This window comes from Rhipicephalus sanguineus, chromosome 10 (genome assembly GCF_013339695.2).
Source record: "Rhipicephalus sanguineus isolate Rsan-2018 chromosome 10, BIME_Rsan_1.4, whole genome shotgun sequence".
Taxonomy (NCBI): domain Eukaryota; kingdom Metazoa; phylum Arthropoda; class Arachnida; order Ixodida; family Ixodidae; genus Rhipicephalus; species Rhipicephalus sanguineus.
The window spans coordinates 29,469,841-29,492,006 of record NC_051185.1 but is presented as its reverse complement, the minus strand read 5'-3'; the positions used below and the strand labels follow the sequence as shown (position 1 = coordinate 29,492,006).

General features: G+C 48.0%; 1 pseudogene; it reads right to left on the bottom strand.

Moving 5' to 3' along the window:
• LOC119406302 (helicase ARIP4-like) overlaps positions 1–21,459 on the bottom strand; it is a 55,327-nt pseudogene extending 33,868 nt beyond the window's left edge.
• Between the last annotated feature and the right edge of the window lie 707 nt (positions 21,460–22,166).

Here is a 22,166-nt window from a genome sequence, read left to right as displayed (position 1 = left end):
CCGGATGAAACCCCGCGGGCTGTTCAAATAATCCAGTAAAATTTGCATTGAAAAACACGGGACCGCAGAAGTTCTTCGAATTAACCGAAATTTCCAATTATCCGAGTTCGAATTAGCGAGGTTTTACTGTATCTCAAGTGAACAAAAGCTAGACAACACCCTCTAATCATAATTTCACCTAATGACTGATTAAGACAGCAGTAAGGAGACATCTTTGAAGCCCTCTTCAAATGAAATGCTGGAATAACGATGCAAACTTACGGCACAAGGTTTCGGCACACTACTGAGCATGCTAACAATGGCTCGCTTGCCCACTCACTTAGTTCGTATGCTCTTGAGTGCAGTGGAAGTGCTTGCATTGCAGTTCTTGATGCGGTGCCCTTCGTCGCAGATGACGAGGTCGGGACCCGGGTTCACAATGGCCTGGTAGATGTCTGGTAAAAACAGGATGTACACAAGGGTAAGAAACTGCCACGTATCACACATAAGCTCACGCCACTTCGCTCATCGCAGATGCAACCCTATCTGTTGCACGGAAGCTACAAATAGACCTTTTCAAGCACACGAGCGCCACCAACGGGCGCGCAAGCGCTCATGGGAAATGTGTGTACGCCGCAGCAGCCGCCGCGACGAGCGCGCGGGCCTCGCGCTGTAGCTTTCCGCTTGCGCCGTGCCAGGACTTCTTAGACACAGAGAATCTGGCAAGGTGCAACATGTTACTGCGCAATTCAATCACGAACTTCAGTGCTTAGCTGCGACGGCCTCTCGACGATTTGCATCTCTCCCACTATTGGACCAGTTGAGCTAGAGTTACTGTATATGCTACCTTTAAGCATATACAGTAACACTAAGCTGAGCGGCTCAGAAGCGTCCCCTTTTATTTATTTTTTTTTGGCCCCATTAAGCCTTACGGCATAAATAAAAAAAATAGAGCTCGGTTGCCTATGAAGAGCAGGAGCGGTCTATGATTCGCGGATGCATTGGAATCGACGTCCATCGACACTGTCGACGACTACAGTGTGAGGTTCTGTAAGGTTCTGAAATAGTACACTAGAAGTATAGTCGGCATTTGGGGAAATGGGATACATCTATTGCGTCGCTCGCACCATATATGTAACGAACGAGAAATGCCCACAAACCTTCGTTGGTGCTATAACTGTACAGGTTGGAATAATACTTAGAGCGAAAAAAGAAAGGAGCAGTACAAGGAGAAGGAAATGCACAACCAGCGCTCACTTACAACTGAAAGATTATTGCACGCGTGAAAAAAAAAAGCATAAAAAATGGGAGTGCGCGCGCGTGTCATAAAGAGGTACGAAAAGTCAAACAACCAAGGCGCGTACTTACAGTCGATTAATAAGGTAGAATTCCTTGTCTTGTAACGACTGAGAAGGTTGACTGACAAAGTGTGGCGTTATTTGTGACATGATATGCCACCGAAATTTCTCGCGTTGTTTGATTAGGTTGATGGTACAAAATTACTGTGCTTTCGAAGATGGGATTTCATTTTCATGACTGACATGGAGAGGCGAGATGAGACGGCTCCATTCAATGAATTTCGATGTTCGCTGAGGCGCGTTTACATACAGTGGAACTTCGATTATACGACTTTCAGGGGACCTGCGCAAAATCGTCGTATAATCCGGGCGTCGTATAATCGAAAAACCGGAATATAGGCAGTGACGGTCATTTTTGCCCCACAACAGCGGGCACATAATGCCTAAGAAAGTCCGCGGCACAAACGTACGCTGCTCCGAGGAACGTAGATTAAATTAATTGAAAAATGACAACCACGCATTTTATCGGAGGTGTGAACGAACCTTTATTTCTCACCTTTTAAAAAAATCTGTGATTTTCTTCCGAGAGTTTGCCCAGCCACGACGCATCAGCTTTCTTTCGATAGCTGCAACCTCTGGCAGCAAGTCGCCGATCTCATCGCGTGCGCAAGCAAAACCGCCGAATGTGGTCGACGTAGCCACAACACGTCCGCGTAAGTCGGAACGGACACGCTAGCCTCTGCAGCGTCGTCCATCGCTTCCTCGTCGGAAGTTCCCGCAGTGTCGGGACGCACGGTTTCGATAATGTCATCCAGCGACACTTCACTGCACACTGCAACGTCGTCGTCGGCACCAACATAGTCCGCGAAAGATCCAGGCAGCTCCAGGCTGCCGAACTCTGGTTCATCGTCAACAGGCAGTGCAGCTTCACTGGTAGAACAAGCACCACTTCTATTAAAGCCGCAGTGCCTGAAGGAGTTGGCGATAGTTTCTGGCGTGACTGCGTCCCATGCACTAGCAATGTAGTGCATTGCGTCAAGCACAGAAAGTTTCTTATCCAACTGCTTGCGTTCCATGCCCTCCAGCCGACGCTGCACCAGAAACTTCCGATATTTCTGTTTCATGCACTTGATGACGCCAGCGTCAAGTGGCTGCAGCTGGCTAGTGCAATTGGGGGGCAGAAATACAACTTTCACATTTCTCAAATGCGACATATCTGATGGATGGCATGGCGCATTGTCAAGCAGAAGAAGAATCTTTCTGTTCTAGCCCCATTTTGGAGTCCAGCTGCTGCAGATATGTAGAAAACATAGCAAGCCGTCATCCAGGCTTTCCGGTTGAACGTTGTACTGGCACGGCAGCCTTTTCAAATTCTTGAAGCATCGCGGCTTCTCAAACTTGCCGATCACGAGGGCAGGAAGCTTTTCAGAGCCGTCTTCATTAGCGCCAAAGCAATACGGTAAGACGCTCTTTGCTTCGCTTACCCCGTGACAGCTCTCTCCTTTGAATGCCAATGTCTGTTCTGGCTGCATATTATAAAATAATCCAGTTTCGTCTGCGTTGAACACGTCGGACGGTTTGTATTCCCAGTATCAATTCCGGCAGCAATGCAGTCCACTTTTCTACAGTGTCGGAGCTGACTGACGCGCTCTCTCCACAGCAGCGGCTGTACACAACTCCACTGCATTTTTTTAAAGCGATCCAACCAGCCATTGGAGGCTTTAAAGTCGTCAATGCCGCAGCGCAATGCAACTGTCCTCAGCCTTCTCCTTCAAATTGCGCCATCCACGGCGATTCCTGAACTGCGGGCCTGACGCAACCACTCAACGAGGGCCTTCTCCATGGCAGCATATTGCCATCTTTCGCTGGCCTTCCTGTTCAGGCCGAACTTTGCCGCATTTAGTAGGATGCTGTCCTTCTACGCGAGGATCGTTTTTCAGCGACGACTCGGGAATGTTCAGGTCGCGGGCAATGCTGGCCTTTGTTGCTCCGTTCCGCTTCTCTGCCTCCTCGATTATGCGAAGCTTTTCTCCGAGCGTCAGCGGTTTTCGGTTCCGCGACATTGCGAGACGCAGCACTCGCAACCAAAAGTTCGAAGCTTCCTCGCACCCAATGACCGAACACAGAAATTTTGCACGTGGACACAGCAGCTGCGGCGCAGCACAACCAACCGAGAGGCAACACGTGAAGGAATGGCTGAATGGCAACACGGCAGTAGGCCTATTCGATTGCAAGCCTTCGACAATCGCGAGCGGCTAAAACGCCCCAGCCCTCTGGTAGCTAGACAGCGGCGAGTTCCCGGTTCCCGCGGCTTCGCAAACATTGGCTCCACAATCGCCGTTCAACACGTCCGGTATAACGACACGAAATGTAGTGAAAGTTATCGTATACTAGAAAGCGAGCTCGAGATTATCCCATGTTATCTGCTCACAACGGTCACTGCGGTCACAACGGTCACGGTCACTACAAACCACCCAAAAGAAGAGAGAGAGAAAAAAAAAAAGGCGACAACGGAAGTGCGCAGTGCAATGCGACAAAACGAATGCGCTCCGGCTGGATCCGGCCAACGTTGGCTCTGGCTAGCTATGGCCGACCGTGTCGAAAAATTGAAGAGGCCCTGTGGTGGCAGCGCGGATACGAACTCGGTTCCTCGTTTCCCGACTTTTTTCGCCCGGCCGCAGTGTGTTTGCGTGCCAGCCCGCGTCATCGTAGGTCTTTTTTTTCTCGGACAGTCCAGCAAAGCGTCGTACGAGGCGGGGCCGGCGTAAAATTGCGTCGTACAATTGAGGTTTTTAATACATTATTTCTATGGGGGTTTTGCCGGGACCAAGCCAATTCGTCGTAAAACGCGGGTCGTCGCAGGACCGGGGGACGTATATCGAAGTTCCACTGTATTAATACATCGACCAATCTTGCTGATGTACATGTGGACACAAGAAAGAGAAATTTACGGTTAACTCCTACACAATTTACAAAACAATCGGCATGCCTCTGACCGCATTTTTTTCTTTGCCAACCGCAGACCCCTGCGACCTTAATGCGACTGAGCCCCACATCGGTTCCCTACGTTCTTCAGGCCATGCTACTGAAGAACTTCTTATACATACGCGAATAACTGCAGTATTTCTAGTTACTCATTATTTATGGATGGAGAACGTCCGTGTAATCTTTCTTTGCTATGCGAACAGATTTTCGCGAACCGATACAACGACACGCAGGATATCCGCCTCTTTGACCACTTTGCAGCTGGAAACTACTGCTCATCTTATGTGCGCAAGTTTTTTTCCAATGCCTTGTGTAATCATAACATCACAATTCCTCGTTTAACAACATTCGAATGCGCCGACGCGAAATTGAACACCGATTTCACTGAACATGCTCCGCAGTGAAACTTAAAAGCATGTATCACGAAACTGCAAATTATCAGAGCAAGGCATCTCGCAAGTGAATTCTAGTCCAATCCCTTTTTCTTTAAACACGTTAGGATATGCTCACTTCTTTGTACAGCGCATGACTTGCCAATTAAAATAATATAATCATCTGTATACCTGAACACTGTAACACCTCTCTACAGTTTGGTTAAACCCTATCACGAGCCACTATGGCATTAAATGCCGTAGTGGCTTGTGAACAAGTAATCATTGAATAAATACGAATTCGGTGTTCCAGCTCACATTGCTCACGATAGCACGTTTTTACTGCATGTATACCGGTACGTGATAACTCGCATACCGCTTAACTGCTACATCCGGTATACATCCGCTCGGTAATATACCTACACTGACTGCATCATTTCTCTCGCATTTTCATGCTATGAGACATGCAGGTGCGTTCAGACTGGTAGTATTTAGGATTTTAATAAATCTACCAGCGGCGCGCGCTTTTTTTGTTTGTCGTTTGGTGCTCCACGGTGCCAACGAGCAGCGAGCGACGGAACAGCCGGCGGGCTCGCCGTACACACTTTTCCCATAGTGCTTGGCGTGCCCTCGGGGGGTTCTGGGATTGCCTGAAAAAGGTCTATTGAGGTTGCAGATAATGGTCTGCGATTGCCAGGTACTAGCAACTAAAAAAACATGACAAGCAATGCTGAACACTAACCTGCCGCTAATGTTCACTTGTTTCAGTATGAGTTTTGGTTTTAAAACTCCATGCCCCAATTTGGGTCCCAAAAAAGAGTGACAAATCCTAATGACAGAGTTGATGAGAAAAGGCTGACTATGACACACCTATTACACACCTATGACATGGAAACTTACCAAACAAAGTGCATTAAGAATGGGATTCATAAAAGTAGGAGCCCTTCCCCTATCGCGAAAAGCGAGCAAGCGAAGCTTGGCGTGTGCGTGCCTGACCTACTATTTTTCTTTCTATCACGTTACGCAATGCTCCCTCCTAACTCTTTCATTCCTCCGTGATGGGAATCGGACCTTCAACCACGTGCTTAGCATCACAACGCTTCTGTACCTACAGGCAACAACGATGGTCATGTGCGAAACAAAGAAAGACAACAATGAAATGTGCCAACGTGAAATGACAAGTCACCTCGATAAAGATCGCGCTGTATGAGAAAACGGCTGATCGCCGACAAGCACACGATCGAGAGAGCACAGTCATGGGAAACGACGCATACAAAAGCGCGTGCGACCGAGCACCTTCAAGGGCCTCATTTGCACAAACCCTGTACTTCTGTGCACTCGCCGGTTCCGGGTTTTTCGCGAATTATGCCGTCGCCACCGAAATCTGTAACTCATAGAAGCTTCGCTTTAAAATTTACACACAGACAATGCATACAAGAGCAGGTGTACGTATTCATCCCTCCTCTGGGAGTGGAACTCGGGACATACCGTCCAGGAGCTGCGAGTGGCGAGATTCGTCCTCCGGCACAGAGAGGTCCTCTTCTTAGGACTTCTCCGGCGCTTGCTAGGACGTACCACCTTCTTAAGCGCCAACATCCGGTACATCTCATAGCCCATCAGCAGGACACCACCCTTCTTGTGCCAGTCCACTGCAACAGGTCAAGCGCCATGAATAGGTTCGTTTATGCAGTCAAGAAAAGCTTCCTGCAGATTTGCTTTACAATGCACTGCTTTTTTTACGATACAGTTTAAACCCTTTATACCAGACGCTGACGAAGAGAGAATGGGTATAAGAGACACCAGTTTGCCCACAACTGAAACAGGGTTTGAGCAGAAAATGAGAACAAGGTACCTACTAAGGGCAAAAACTGTTCCCCAGTACATGTCTCTTATAAAGGGGTTCAACTATACAAGCAATGTTAAATGGAGAAATAGTATGAACAGGAAAGCACCAACTAAAACATTGGTACCAAGGTGATACAGTAGAACCCCGCTGATACTTTTTTGAGGGACCGTAGGAAATAACGTAAGAGATGGGAAACACAAGGGCCGACAAACAAGAAAATGACAAAATATACAGTGGTACAGAATTTTATTTCAACGCTTACGAGCAGCACGAAAATTGGCACACTCAGCCACTCTAGTCGCGGATAGAAACGCGGAGCTGGGGACGGCGTCATCCACAGAAATGTAATCAACGTAGTAATTTTTTTTAACACCAACAGCTATAGGCATGAAAGAACTAAGCACACGCAATCACGACCAGCATGGCGAGTCCGACCGCGAACCGTGCGCATGACCATGCAAACTCCAACCAGCTCGAACTCCTCCCATCCTCCGACAAATAACGATGATGATGAGTCTATGCCAACGCGATACCAATCTTGAAGGCCTTGCCTTCGCGAGCAATTACGTCACAGACGCCATCTTTGCAATACAAACCTTAAAGGCTATGCTCTTGTCAATAGTAAACGCCAATCTCGAAGGCCTTGCTTTCGCGAGCAATTACGTCATAGACACCATCTTTACAATACGAATCTTGAAGGCGATGCTTTTGTTTGCGTCAACCGAAAGATCCTGTTGCTTGTGCCTCTCATGCGGCTAACGCTACTGTCAAACCAGGCCAAGCTGCGTGAAAAGTCACCATGGCCGCTCTCTTCGGTAGTCACTCGGTCGGCTACGAGCGCACTTCGCGACGTATCATACAGGAACGGTCCACAGTTATGATGTAACAGCGGGGTTCCCAATACATTGTATCCTATGAGAGCCGTGCCGGGACCGGCGGAAAAGGACGTAACAGCCGGGAAAATGCAACAGAAAGGAACATAACAGTGGTGTTCTACTGTACATTGTTCCTTTGCACAGGATTTACTTGTTAGTGAATAAGAGAGTTACTGGCCCTTGCTTTCTCATGAAAGCAGTACCATGCACCAGCTAAACAACTGGTACCAAGGGCAAGTACAAACGTGGTGCCAAGGTTGCACCAAACACCAACTACGTGTCAACTGCCGATTTTTCGGACGCCCGATTTTCCGGACATGCTCGAAAATTCGGACGCTTTCGCGGCACCGTCACCAGCCCCATAGATGTCAATGTATTAGAACGTCCGAAATTTCAGACGTTGAAACTCTTCCGCGTCTGATTTTTCGGACTTTCGCCCAAATTTCAGGTCCGAAAAGCATTATTTGAAGCCCCCACCTCTGCCGCATCTATCATCACGTAGGTTCGAACCAGCGCTTTCGCGAGTCGATCTGTTTGTGACAGTAGCACAGTCCGAAAGTCAGCTTTGCCGCAATGCTTAAGCATTATGGGGTGAAGCAGACCAGAAATTCAAAGGGGCCGCTATCATGGCGCTGTGCGGGGATGTCTTTACGGACACGCAGTGGAAATGCGCGGAGGCGTGATGGCGGCCGCTGGCAAACGCGCCAGTATGGCTTAATTGCCGCAATCCTTACGATAAGCATCTTCAGTTAACTGCTCGGTAGTGCATGTGGCCAAGCACAGTTGCAGGCATACTGCACGCATTTAATAGGCAGAACCCCAACGCGCCGCGCCGCCATTCTTGCTGCCTCTTTGTGCAAGACTGCTAATGCGCCGCACAGACGCGTTGCCTTCACGGACGAAACCAGCTCGCCATTGCCACGCCCGTGTGCGGTCAGGAACAAAGTGAGCATCACGAACCCTTTCATGATAAATGCGTGCGTACAACAGCAACAGTACGGTGACGGTGTCAGCTTAGTTGGCGATGTGCTGCACACAACTAGAAACGATCGGCTTCACACGGCAGCAAATGTTGCGTATCGGCGGAGATCCGGCGATGTGTGTACGCGTTGTTTGTTCGGCGATGTGTGTACGCACCGAGGCATCATCAATTATCAACTACAACATTGGCGGTACCAAAGAAGTTGGTAGCTCGCACCCGTCTGTTTGCACACCTTCCCCGTTTCACATTGCTGATAACACGCCAAGCAGGTAATGTATAGCAAACCTGAATACCAACTTGCCCGCCCCGAAAGAAGTTCACATAGAACATTTTCCCAGTAGGCATGATGTAACTGCAAATCTGTCACACATGCACAAGTACACCATGACCAGAAGTTTGATTCAAGTAAATACTTTAGATGTGAGAAAGTCAATTAGTCGTAACACAGTGGTCATAAGGTTTATCATGTTCCTGAAAGGTTGACCGGAAAATGTTGCCATCGCACTTACAGATCAACTCGGCCCTGGCCGAGTAGAGCGGTACATGTCGTTGAGGAGGTAGACGTGGTACGAGCGGGGCCTCACTTGGCCCGAATCCACCAGTTCTGCGGAACAGCTTCGGGCGCCGGCACCCACTTGTCGAATTCCGCGAGCCAGTTCTGCATCACAAAGCAGTACACGTTGCATTAATAAAGCTTTCCTGGAGCTGTAATGGCACAATATCTTTTTCGATTTCGGTATCAAAAATGGCCACTTCCGAAAGATGGCTACTTCTGTAAGCTTTTTGCAACACTTCTGCTTGTATTGCAATGCAAATACTGCACCGGGGCTCCCCTTCGTCTGACATCATCACTAGGCTTTCTTTGCGCCAAAACATTTACGCATTTAAATGGAACTGATTGTTCAGCTGACCTGAACAATGCAAACTCCCTACTTATTCCATACAAGACCTGGACACATTTGCTCAGCAAGTGCTAAGCACATAGCTCGACAATGTTACAGGTGTTCCAGATCTGATTAACAACCCACGATCTAGAACACTCATAGTAAAAGAAAGCACGAAAAAAACCACAACACAGAGAAACAACGAGGACAGGATGACGCACTACTAGCAACTGAAGTTTATTAGAAAGCCCAGAAAGATATCACACACAGTACGAAAAAAATTAATTTCTTTGTGCTGTGGTTTTTTTCGTGCTTTCTTTTAGTATCAATATACACAAACTTGCCCAACTGTCCCTGTTAAATCTAGAACACTCAGACATCTTAAAAGGTTCGAGTGCTCCAGAAGATCTGTTAACAGTTAAACTAGTCCTCCACGAGTGTAAATAAAGATAATAGCGTTTGCTCACTATTGGGGGAAAAAAAAAACACGCAAATGATAAGCCATAAAGAATGCACCATATTTTCTCACATGTAACCTGCTAAATTTTTTTTAATTGGAGCTAAAATCAAAACTAGAAATGCAAATTCCGGGCTCCAGAGGTGACTTCACGGCAGTCCTTCAGAGCTATGCAGAAAAGCCAGCTTCGCAGCAACATGCAGGGGATCATTTTATGAAAATTTCCTATTTGGGACTGGCCCACATGCTGCCCTAGGGAAGGCTGGCTTTCTCTTGGGACTCTTGTCACCGTATCCATATGCACCATATCCGTATTCTGTGAATCGTTGAGGGTGCAGGTTACACGCTAGAAAATACAGTGTATAGAAGAAGCAGCAGCAGCAGGAAAGAAAAAAGCCTGCTGGCCGGGCACCCACGCACCTGGATTGTGTTGATGGGGGTGATGCAGAGGACCTTGCGTGCTGCCGTGTGCCGCAGCAGGACGTCCACAAAGGAGATGACCTGGATGGTCTTGCCCAGGCCCATGCTGTGAGCCAGAATGCAGCCGAAGCCGCTCGACGTGTCGAAGCGGCCCACGCTCTCCACCACGTTGTCGAACAAGAACCGAATGCCACCGATCTGTTTCGCGCCATACGAGACACAGTTGCAAGAAATGGAAATGAGTGAGGCACATTACGCTATTTTATATGTGAAGTAGTATATCCCTTTCGGGTGCTAATTATGATGCACTGTATGCAAATGCATCAAATTCGCACAACATAGTTCTAAGGCACTCGATATTACATTCCAAGAAAGAAACGAGGTAACGTTGTTATACGCGAGTTTCAGTAATTAATCCTAATTATCGTGGAATTAAATATTCAGTTATCCTGCAGTCAGTCACATACAATTTTTACATGAAAAGATCATATCGTGGGCTAAAAATTGACATGCAATTTGTTTTTGGTTGCAATCATTACTGAGCAAAGAAAAACAATACTTTTGATGTTGGTCCTGGAAAGCAGCACGTCGAACGACCACTCAAACATCGTAGCGCCTTCACGAAAGTGACCGGCTACAGTCAGAACCAGCACACTGATGCGCACTGACTATTCAGAAGGTTCAATTCATCCTATGCGCAATGCATCCTGCTCTTTCTTGGCCATTGGCCCAAAGAATTGGCAAAAACAAGTTGCATCCACATATGTGGACACTGTGCCTGAAGGGGGTATTCTGAAGTTTTGTGTACCTAAACCACAATATGATTATGAGGCAAGCCATAGTGGGCAGCTCCAGATTAAATCCCCCCCCCCCGGGGTTCTTTAACATGCACCTTTGCATAAGTGCATGGTGCTTTCGTACTTTGCCCCTATCAAAATGCGGCCCCCAAGCACATGATGTGCTCAAGCGATTGATGAAGGCAATGAAAGAAAAAAGCAAGAAGATGGGGAAATGGTTGTAAGAACATGCTCATCTTTAGCAAGACTGCAGCTTTACTGGTGGACATGTAATGCACAGCTGGGACAAAGACAGCGCGTTAACAGGATACTACTGCCTATCGGGTGATACGCAGGTAATTCAATCAATCAAGTCAATCAATCAACATGCAAACAAACAAACAAACAAACCTGATGGCTTGACAATGGGCGCCAACTGCGGCGCTAAGAAGACGTCCGAGTCTTCGGGCGGATGGCCCACGTTGACCAGGACGCGACCCATAGAATCCGGTTGGTTGACCGCGTCGTTGATGTGAGCCCCGTCGTTCAGGTCATCGCCCTTTTCGTCGTCCCCGTCTTCTCCGTCGCTCACCACCATCACGACGTCGTCGTCCTCTTCCTCGGGATCTTAGCTTCGTCTGACGATGAGATATCAATCACGTCTCCACCTGAAGTTAGAAGCGAGTCATTTGAAAGTTCTAGCATGTACAGTAAATGCCAGGGAATTTGCGTAATACTGCGTTACCGAAGACATGTGACAACACCGACGTGAGATGTTATGCCACACCATAATTATATGCAAGTTTTTTTTTTCTGTTCAGTGAGCATTCTGGAAAAAAAAAAAAGAGAAAGATTTGGAAAGGCAACAAGTTCATGATTATGCTGCTGGCCAAAATGTACACCAGCAGTCAAGTAGCAATGCAGTGAAGTTACCGCAATCACAGCTGCGTTCATCTGATTCAGCTTTTCACCACCAACCCAGCCACACATGTTTACACTCTTGGTAACCCGGTCATGCACAAACAAACTAAAGTACTCTCTTGGCGTCAACTCAGTCCATGAAACGGGCACAACTGGAAGATAGCATACTGTCATACTCCAAGCTAAAGTGCCAAAACCCTTCCTTGTTCACGTTACAGTTGTCTGAGACATGTGGCAATACATGATTACTAATTTCGCACCCACATAATGCAAAGGAAGAGTCTACCTTTCTTAAAACAGTTTTTCAATGTACATTCTGTGGTCGTCAATTGGTGTAGGGATGCCCGCAACACGGGTTACTGCACACGATGACAATCGTTGTGCCAGTGAATGACGAAAACTGGAACCACGTGCAGTATTTGCAGGCTTCATTAGTCTTCGTTTCATGATAAAACAATACCGTAATCGTCGTTTAGAGCTTGAAAATTGTCAAGTATTAGTACCGCAATTTCTCCAACTTTGTTTAGTCAGTTTGAAAAAGCACCGCTGCCAAGTGGAAAACTTGGTCTGTTCCAGCAACACTGGCATGTCGGCGTTGTGAAACGAACTTCACTAGTGGTTCTACTCATGCCAAACGTGCAACTAAAACAAACATGAGACGTGCTTAACAGAAGAACAGAAGGTCCCTGCTGTTTTTACGTTATGCTTAGGTGTTCTGTGTTGCATATGTGACTTGACAATTACAATCTTGAATAGGCAATTTATATCGCTTGCATAGCATATATCTCATTAATGAAACTTGTATGTGGGAATGTTCATTCATTCTGCTTTTAGTTTATACATTACATAAAATATTAGGTGCAGTACTTCCTCGAGCAAAAAAGATCTAGTGCTACCTACAAGAAACACTTTCCAGCGGTACGGAAAGAGTTAAACACACCGTAACTTTTCTTCAAATGGGCTTAGAATGTCCATTTTTGTTTTCTTGCATACAGTTCTCATTCGAGGTTGTTCTGATATGCTGATTTACATCGCGCTCTCAGTTTAGTAAAAGATTTTGCTCCCAAAAGCAGGAAATGTTGGATATTTTAATTAAAAACTACACATTGCACTACAAAAATAATTGCATATTGGAAATCGTACACAAATAAACAATCTCAGCAAGTTTCATCAAAATAAATCAAGTATTAAAAAAAGTGTTAAAGTGGAGTGTCCCTCCTTCAAAAAAAATCCGGACCATATCTAACTAGCTACAGCAAAAGCAGCCCCTCCAACTGCGTGGTGGTCCATTCACCTGTCCTCCGTGGTACGGCGGCTGGTATTGCCTCGTCCTCGGACTGCGACGTGCTGTCATCGTCGTCGTCGCTGCTGCTGCTGCTTTCCAGGGCAATCGGGCCAATCGCGGAGTGTGCGGCGGGGCCCGGAGCTATTCCCTGGCTCTGGAGTGCTCGAAGCCGTGCCTCCTGGAGACGCTTCATGCGCTCCTGCTCCTCCTTCTGAGCATTCAGCGTGACCTCATCCAGGTCCGACTCGTTTTTGATGTCTCTGCAGTGTGAGACAAGTCGGGTCATCATCCACCACAGACCTGAATGCAATGGCGGTGCCATTACGCCTCCAGAGGAAAGTTAAAGGGGTCACGAACCACTTTTTTCAAGTAATCATTGAATGACCCTAGTATTGGAGTTTACTGCCTCACAAATTGATTGAAACAAAAGTTTCTCGAACCTGTCAAGAACAAGCAGTAACAGGGGTTTGTCGCACACTTTAAAGGGAAGCTGAAGTGGTTTTAGAATTCGGTAAAACTTTGTTGTTAACAAGAACCAACATTATTGTCGACGATGGCGTAATTTTTTCCGCTGTTGGGGAGCAGGAGCATTAAAATACGCTAAAGAAAAGTTCATCTTGCTCATCGGCGGCTCACAGTGGCAAGAAGCACACTTAATCCGAACGCAACTCTTTATTTATATCGGCTATTGGCTACAGCATGCTATTCGCTGTTTGACTAGACCGGCAGCTCGGAAGAGAGTGAGCACAGGTCTCTGTTTGAAAAGAGGGCACCTGATAAAATAACAGTCTTGTGCTCCACTTGTAAGCTCTCCTTGTCACTCATGACTGCAAGATTTGACTGAGATGTTCATAGCAGAGTCTGCTATCCACAGGATGTGTTTCTCATAAAGCCCAAGAGATGTTTCATGACCCCTTTTACGGCGGTAACAACAGGCAGACAAAAAAAAATATTAAAGAGCAGTGGTACGTCTTTTATATCACTGTTCCGCATTGTCAGTGCTGTTTACCTTCCTCACAAGATGTGTTAACCTCAACTAGCCATTTTACTTCAACACCATGCCTGCCAACCTGAGCAGTTAAGAACTCCAAAGTTTAATTTACTTAAAGGAGTACTGACAAAAATATTTGAGGAGAGATAACTTGTCACCACAATCATATTCAGTGCTCATGCTGTCAATTTCTTTATTAATACTGCAAGCTGAGTTGGTGTGTATTCATCCTGTTGATCGTGCAGCGCTCGTAAGACGAGTACCGAGGAAGAAGGAAGTTAAATTCCTACTCAGTGAAAATGTTCTTGGTTTCTGCTCCTTTTAGGAGGTCGAGTCCGTGTAGCTACACTCAAACTTCATTATGACGATGTCTCATCAGAGATGAAAATAACTTTGTTACATCAGAAAATTCACTATAAACGTACTATATTCGTAACAGTGCATTTATGGCAAGACTATTCTTCATATACTTTTGTGACTGATAATTCGTTAATCTGGTTCATTATATCGAGTTGTGAGTGTGCGCTCAAAGTAAAATCATTGATCTGATCCAGCTGGAGAAAGCAAAAGACTAGAGAATTTGACTTACCGGATGTTTTTTCTCTGGAACCCTTTCTTGGCGTCGGCGAGGAGGTCTTCTTCTGCTTCTTCTTCGAGCTTTCCTCCTTTTTCCGCCTCCCCTTGCCCTTCTTGGTGGGCGAGCCAGCCGCCGCGTCGGGCTTGGCCGCACTCTTTGGCGTCGTTCTCGGTCGCCGCGTCGGCACCGGCCTCGGGCTTGGCCCACTTGGACTTCGACGTGTCGGCACCGCTGAGAGCTTCGGGGGTATCCAGGTCGTCTGTGACTGCAGCTGCGCAAAGCCTGCCCGCTCGCGGAGCTCGCCGCAGGCACGTCGAACCTCGGCAGTTGGTGGTGAAATTGCTGGCCCCCTGGACCGAGGCGAGCGGGTCGTGTCCGTAAAGCTCGAAGATCGGCTGGATGTTGGTGTCCAGACCGCCGGAGGCTATGCTGTTGTGCGGGTGTGACTGCGGCGGCGCCATCATTTGAGAGCTTGACGATATCGGCGCCATCATGCTCTGGTGGTTGACGCGCTGCTGCGCCGGCGCGGACTGAACGTGCTGCTGTGTCATGCTGCCATAACTTGCCTTCTGCTGCTGCGTCTGCTGCTGCGCCCTGGGCACCACGGGCCTTTGAATTTGGTGATGCTGGTGATGCTGCTGTTGTTGTTGGTGCTGTTGGTGTTGATGTTGTTGATGCTGCTGGTGTTGTTGGTGTTGCTGTTGCTGTTGATGGTGCTGCTGTTGCTGATGCCTGCTGCTGCGATGGGACCGACTTGTCTGGCCGCCCATGCCGTCGTGTTGCTGGCCCATCATCGAGGTCGGTGAACCCAGCTGCTGCGACGAGGAGGACGACATCAGCGAGCGCTGATGCTGGCCGGAGATGCCCATAGACTGGTGCTGGCTCGACGGAATGATGGATTGGATGGGAGTGGTGGCGGCAGGGGATGACATGGCCTCGTGCTGCGACGTGGCGTGGCGGTGAGTGGTGATGGTATGCCTGCTGCTGCTGCTGCTGGACCGATGACTGATGAAGGTGATGCTGCTGAGTGGCGGGGGACGGCGCAGCGGGCTGCTGCTGCTGTTGTAGGTGTTGCTGGGTCGCCAGTCCGTGCCGGAGGTAGGGGGTCTTCGACGATGTTGCGGAGGCCGGCGTGGAAAGGGTTCGACATGGGGTCGCCGCTGGTCGTCACGTGCTGCTGGAAGTACTGTGACGAGTGAAGCCCGCTCGCCACAGTCGACGTGTTATGCCCAAACCACCAAGGGGCCGCTGCAGAGGTAGAGGCGGAGTACAGGTCGTTTCCCGCGCCGTAGCGCGTCTGGTGCGGGTCGGCGGCGGGCGCAGGCGCATACTGGTGCGGAGGAAGCCAGTAAGGGGACCCCGCCATCGAAGAGGAGGAGGTGCCCGAGGCCCCGGAATGAATGTCGGCGGCCATCGAGAAGGCCGACTGGTGGAACCAGGGGTTGGCAGCCGCGCCGGGGTTCAAAGGGGCGGATCCCGGCATGGCCTGGGATGAGCCGGAGCTCGGAAAACCCGGGAACATGTCGGAAGGCGCCGGTTCGGTGCTCCGGCCGCAGCTGCTCTCAGGAATCCTGCACGCAACGAAGAGACCGAGTTTTTGTTTTTGCACGCGAGAATGCATCCCGTTGCAAACCACTCTTGCTGCAGTATATTAAATTGTATATTAAATTGAGCTTGAAAGTCACAAAAGACAGCACAAAACACAGCAAAAGACAGCCACAAAACAAAGTACAAAGACAACAGCCAGGTGGACAAGCCTTGGTACTGCACGAATGAGTTCTTCGGATTGCTGTACAAGTCTGCTATTTAGGCACACCATAATTTGCACATAAAATTGTAGTCTGTATATCATCAGGCATCCCCGCTTCATTTGATGTTTATTACAAAGCAAAATGAGTTGACGCCTGCTTCACAGCAACCAGAGGAACCGGACGCTCGCGCAGAGTCGTGGTGCATGCACAGCGTACCGCAGTGTGCGAACACAAACCGCCATACTACATGCGTGATTGTTCGGGCCTCATTTATTTGCTGGCGTATAATTGCTATCGCACTCATCTACCACTGTTTGCAACATGTGTTACACGTAAGACTTTGTTGATGCTGCAGATAGAAAAATTCTGATAAAAATGTTTCCCGGTGTTTTCGTGTCCCCATTGCATCAATATACTTGGGGACAATTTTTCTTGGCAGAGATGTGGAATCTACAGAACCGAAATGCATGCCTGCCAGTACGCCAAGAAATAGTGCCCAACTTTATTGATTGATAATTTTCTAATGTGCCTTGCCCAAATAAATACTGCTTTATTTATTTAAAGTAGTTATGGAAAGTGGCAGACCAAATAAAATTCACTAAACAAAAGTGTTTTTCCCATTTTTCCATTTCTTAGACGCACGTCTTCTGCACGCCTGTTCTCCACAGTAAACATGGCTTCCCTGACGTGTGTTGGACCGTGCGCGGCCGCAAACTCACAATTTATTCTCCAAGAAAAACATACTCGAAAGGTGACACTGAAATGCACATTGAACCAATTGGGAATGTCTCTCTCCCATTCACATTTTTCATATATATGTTTCTCTAAACGCATTCCCGCTGCGAGTAAGCAAAACCAAAACTGCAATTGAAACCAGCTGCAAGTTGCCAGACTACTAGCGGAGTAACATGAATGTGCGGAAGCCCCGCCTCCATAGCCTTTTGCTCGACTGCCAGATGAGCTGTCTCCGAGTAAAGACACTCTGACTGCTAAGCCTTCTGCTTCACTATTGAAAACAGGTACCACTAAAATCGGTTCTATGTCCCTTTAAGGATAACAACAATTTACACCACAAACACTGAAGTCATTTTATTCTACATGTGTACTACATGTTTAGTAGATATATATATTGGACATAACATGCCTTTTAAACAGAGCAAGGCGATAAGGTAAGCCTATGAGGACATGCATAATTGCCACGAAGCGATGCGTATACAATGCAAGATTTTATTAGATGTGACGAGCCCGTGAAGTAAACAAAGCTGCCGGAAGCCGCAATGTAGTTTAGGCAAATTTAACTACTACCCGGTAATTCCCATGCTGATGAAACGACAATAACTGCCCACCTCCTGTATACTGCAGCACCAGAGTTCCCTCAACTCGATTTTACAAGAAATTCAGAGCGCAACAATGTGGATTTCAAAGCATTTAGAGCCCTGGAATCCACTAGGTTGTGTCCCTGGTTTTTTTAGAGTGCAATGTAATTCTTCACTCATAACTAATTAGCTAGCACCTACTTAACTCTAGGACCCCTTCAGCACTTTATATTTTTCAATGTACGGATTAACTGTATCATCAGCAAGCTAAGGAATGAAGTTACCAGCATCAGGGTGAGCCATCTTTCGTTTTTGCATCCTTCTCAGGCTAACGTATAAGGCTAACAGTGGATGTTTACAATTATTAAACGTAGCGCAAAACAACACGGACAAGGTAAAGTGGCAACATACACAGCGCAGTCAACTGAAGTTTATTGAAGAACATTCACACATATATACACAAGGAACAAAGACACGTGATGAGAGAATGAAAAAGGTGTTTTAGTGACTAGCACTCAGGTAATCTATTTCGATAGGGTGCAACACTACCGATGGCCTCGTGACACATGCATCACCACACCTGTAGATACAGAACGCTTCCTCAATTTCTCGCTCCGTTTTTTCGTTTAATAATGGTATACTATTACCAACTCGCCCAGCAAGACGTCCTTCTGATGTTTACAAAGAAGGGACGTGGCCTTGCAATAAAGCTTAAAGGGGTGCTACTGACACCAATTTTCAAAGCTGAGTTTATTCTGCCATACAAATCTCCTGGATACAGAGACGGTGTTAAGCAAGTGTGAAGTTCAGTAAATGCTGACAATATATTTATTTTGACACTGAAGTCTATTTTCTTGTGGTGCGCCTACTGACACCGACACTATCGGGACGTCAGGCTGCAGTATCAATCCTGGTGACTTCACGCACCAGTATGGCTAGTTGCAACGATGCCAGGTACCGAAACATTCAAAATGGTCGCCCGTGCGTCGCCCATGGAGCGGGGCAGCCATGGAAACGGCACAACTTGCACGAGCATGTGACAAGAAGCTCATACTGCGTCGTGACATCATGGCACAGTAGGAACAGAGACTAGCTTTTAAAAAAATATGTAATTAATTTTTCAGGGTACACTCCCACTTATCAGTACATTTTCTAGGCTCTTAAGGGATTGGCTTTTCATTTGACGTAAAAAAACGGCAACTGAAAATCTTAGTGTCGGTACCCTATTAAAGAAACACTGAAGGGGAACCCTGCATTGATCAGGAGTCATCTCGATACATTATTTCCGTTAACATTGTGGTAATAGGTTGATTAACAGAAGAGGAACTGAAGTTCAAAGTTCCACTTGCATCAAAACCCCATCGCCGTCGTGTCTGCACGACGACCAGAATGTCAAATATATTCCATTGTAGGCCATTGTGGTGCGACAAATTTCGAAGAGAACCGCCTACATTCATTTCTGGCTCCTTCGAAAAAGCCAAGTTTTACAAGTTGAAGCTTGTGCCGTCAGAATTCCATGACATATAAGTGGGCTGGTGTGGAAACTCCTAGAACTTCAAGGTGGCGGCGCCACCTGTCTTTAACTTCCCAACTTTTTTTTGTTGTCGTAGAGGGGTCGCTTACTTATACACCTCAGAGTACTGTCCTATTTAGCCCCCTCTTAACTATATTTAACCTCTCTGAGTTGTCCAAAGACACAACACAGGGAACCAGGGAATTTTTTTCGGGGGATGTTTGTGTGTAGAACGGCTAACTTTGGCAACTGGTGGTCGCTGTGAAGGTGTGCAAGTATTTTAGTGTCACCCGAAATGTTAAAGCATGAACAAATTTCGGGGGGTCTCAGAACCCCCTCAACCACCCCTTAGTACGGCCCTGCAGGGAACCCTAAACGTCAGAATGAAAACATGACTTCATGTTCAACGATAATGCTAGTTGGCACGAATATTTTGGCAGCATGGGTGAGTCCACAATCATGAGGTGCACTAAAAAGATACAACATCGTCAATCACAGCCATGGCACACTGGTTTTGATCAAACATCTCCCAATGAAACAATAAACACACACACGAAACTCCAGGCATGTAGGAAAAAGCACCAATTCGACCAAGCAGCCAAGAGTAAACAACGTCGGCAGTTGCTCACGGTCTGAATGTCAAAACACAGCAACCACAAGACGCGATTAAGAATGAATCAAAAGTTTCAATCAAAACCGAACAGAAACGGCAACGTCCCAAAGGTTGTCAGTTACTAACCATAATAAAGCTACGGTTAGGCCGTACAACTGATAAGGCAAACACAACGGCGAGCTTAGCACGGCCGAGCATGCGTCATAGTGCCGACTGTTGAATACAGGTAAGAGCGGAGGCAAAGACACGGGTTACGGTTGTTACCGTTCAAACGTCAAAGGTGGTGGTACTCACTTCTTCAACCTAACCCTCCGGTCCATGCCTTCATGGTGTCCAAGCGCGGGTCCGGAAAAACCAGATCCTTGATGTCCATCACACCTCAACGCCATCGTAGAAACCTGCGGTCAAGCGAAGCGGCGAATATGGGCGACCGCCAGTCATGGTTGCACGGCTCTATCAAGCAGATCGCATCTCGCAGAAAATGTTACGTACGACTAACACCAAGTTTCGTAACGTTCACGAAGTGACCGAGAAATCGTGACGATTTCCGGCAATCTGTCGCGCTACAACAATCGACGCTGGGAGCTCGCGTTAGCACCACGGTCGGGGCGCACCATGATCCATTGTATCCAGCGTGCGCGCGTAATATAGATACTATATAACATCGCTCACCTTTTTGTCAGGCGGCATTGCGAGGCATGCAACACGACCAACGAACGCAACTAAATACAAGGAAACACGAGGAAGAAAGAATGAGCTAGCCGTCGCTTCGAAGTGAGGCGCAACCTAAAAGCGGACAACGGCAGCTGTACCGTCAACTTCGCGCTCATCCGCGTAGTGTGTCTGTAAACGGAGGGAAAGGTACACAGAATCATAATACAACAACGGTTTCTCAAAGTCCACCACCTCTTTTTAGGCCGGCCTTGACGTGTATGTGTAAAGTCGGATCAGTCAACTTTCCGTCACGAGATGTTGCTTTTCTTTTTTTTCCTTTAAGGGCGAGGGCAAACGAGGCAGTAGCCGCCAAGGGGAGCCGTCAAAAACTCGGCCTTCTTTATCTCGCCAATGTTTTGTACAGCGACGACTCGCCCAAAGCGCAGTCGCGAAGAATGACAAGTGAAGAAGCAACCCCATCAACACCTAAGCAAGAGGGTTCCCGGTCAAACGCCGAGAGAAAGAAGAAAAAAAAAAGCGGGTCTAATCCTGAGGTCTCGAGGACTCACCTGCTACTAGAGACACGTCCATCGTCGGCGTCTAACGGGTCCCCAAACCCGACACGGAAGGTTAAACGTCAATCGCGAAAGCACGCACACGCACCCACCGTATTAAAACCCCCCATTGTGAATAGGAGGCCTCAGCCAAGCGAAGAGAGCCCGCACTAACCCTACGGTCGGGCCGGTCGGTACGGGGGTTGCCGTGCGTGCGGCGCGCTGGGCTCGCTCGCGCGTTGGGCCCGTACTTACGTGCGATTGCCTGGGCCTGCCATTTCGAGGCTCGCTGGCGTTCCACGAAGCGCCGAACGATGCCAGAAAACGCTCGGGATTCCGACACTGTTGACAAAACATCCACAAGAAGACACACACACACGGACGAAATGGCGACACGGGGGGTTTTCACGCTGTTTCCGGTTCCGGAGTTGCGTACGGGAGAAGCACACAGCAGCGAGCTGAGCGAGCTGGCTCACTCACTCCCCTCCACACCTCTCAGAAGCACCAAGAAGAGTCCGTGGGGATGCGAGGATCGCTGTGTTCGGTATCTTTCTTGTCTTGTGCTTTCAGAGGAGGAGCAGCCCCCCCCCCCCCCCCCCCTATTTCTTTCTTTCTCCCGCGCACCCTGGCAAAAACGCCTTTTTTTAAGGGAATGGAGCCGACGCGGTGCGAAGCGTGCAGCCTGCCCTAGTTGCGGAGCTAGCTGAGAACGCATTCAAGCGAATATCGGACAGGCACCGGGAGGAAAGACACGGCGGCTAGCTAGCGCTGGGTGTGTAGCTCATTTTCAGCTTCTTCAGTTTTGCCGAGAGACACGATCAGTAAGGAATTTAACGCGTGTGTACTAACGATCGCGTTACGAGTCGGCTGCAAAAGACCGCGACATCGTACGGCAGCGGAAACTGTACTTCGTCGGCGGAGGGGGTTGTGGCGGATCTGCGAAACGGCGCGGCGCGTACTTTTGACAGTTTTGTTCTTTGTTTACGTTTGTGTCGTTTCATTAAGACGGCACGGCAACGGGCGCTAGACCGAAAAGCAGCAGCACGAGCGGTGTTGCGAAGGGCTGTCTTATCGATTTATGCAAAGTGCGCGCGCGCGCATGGTGCTTTTTCTTGCCG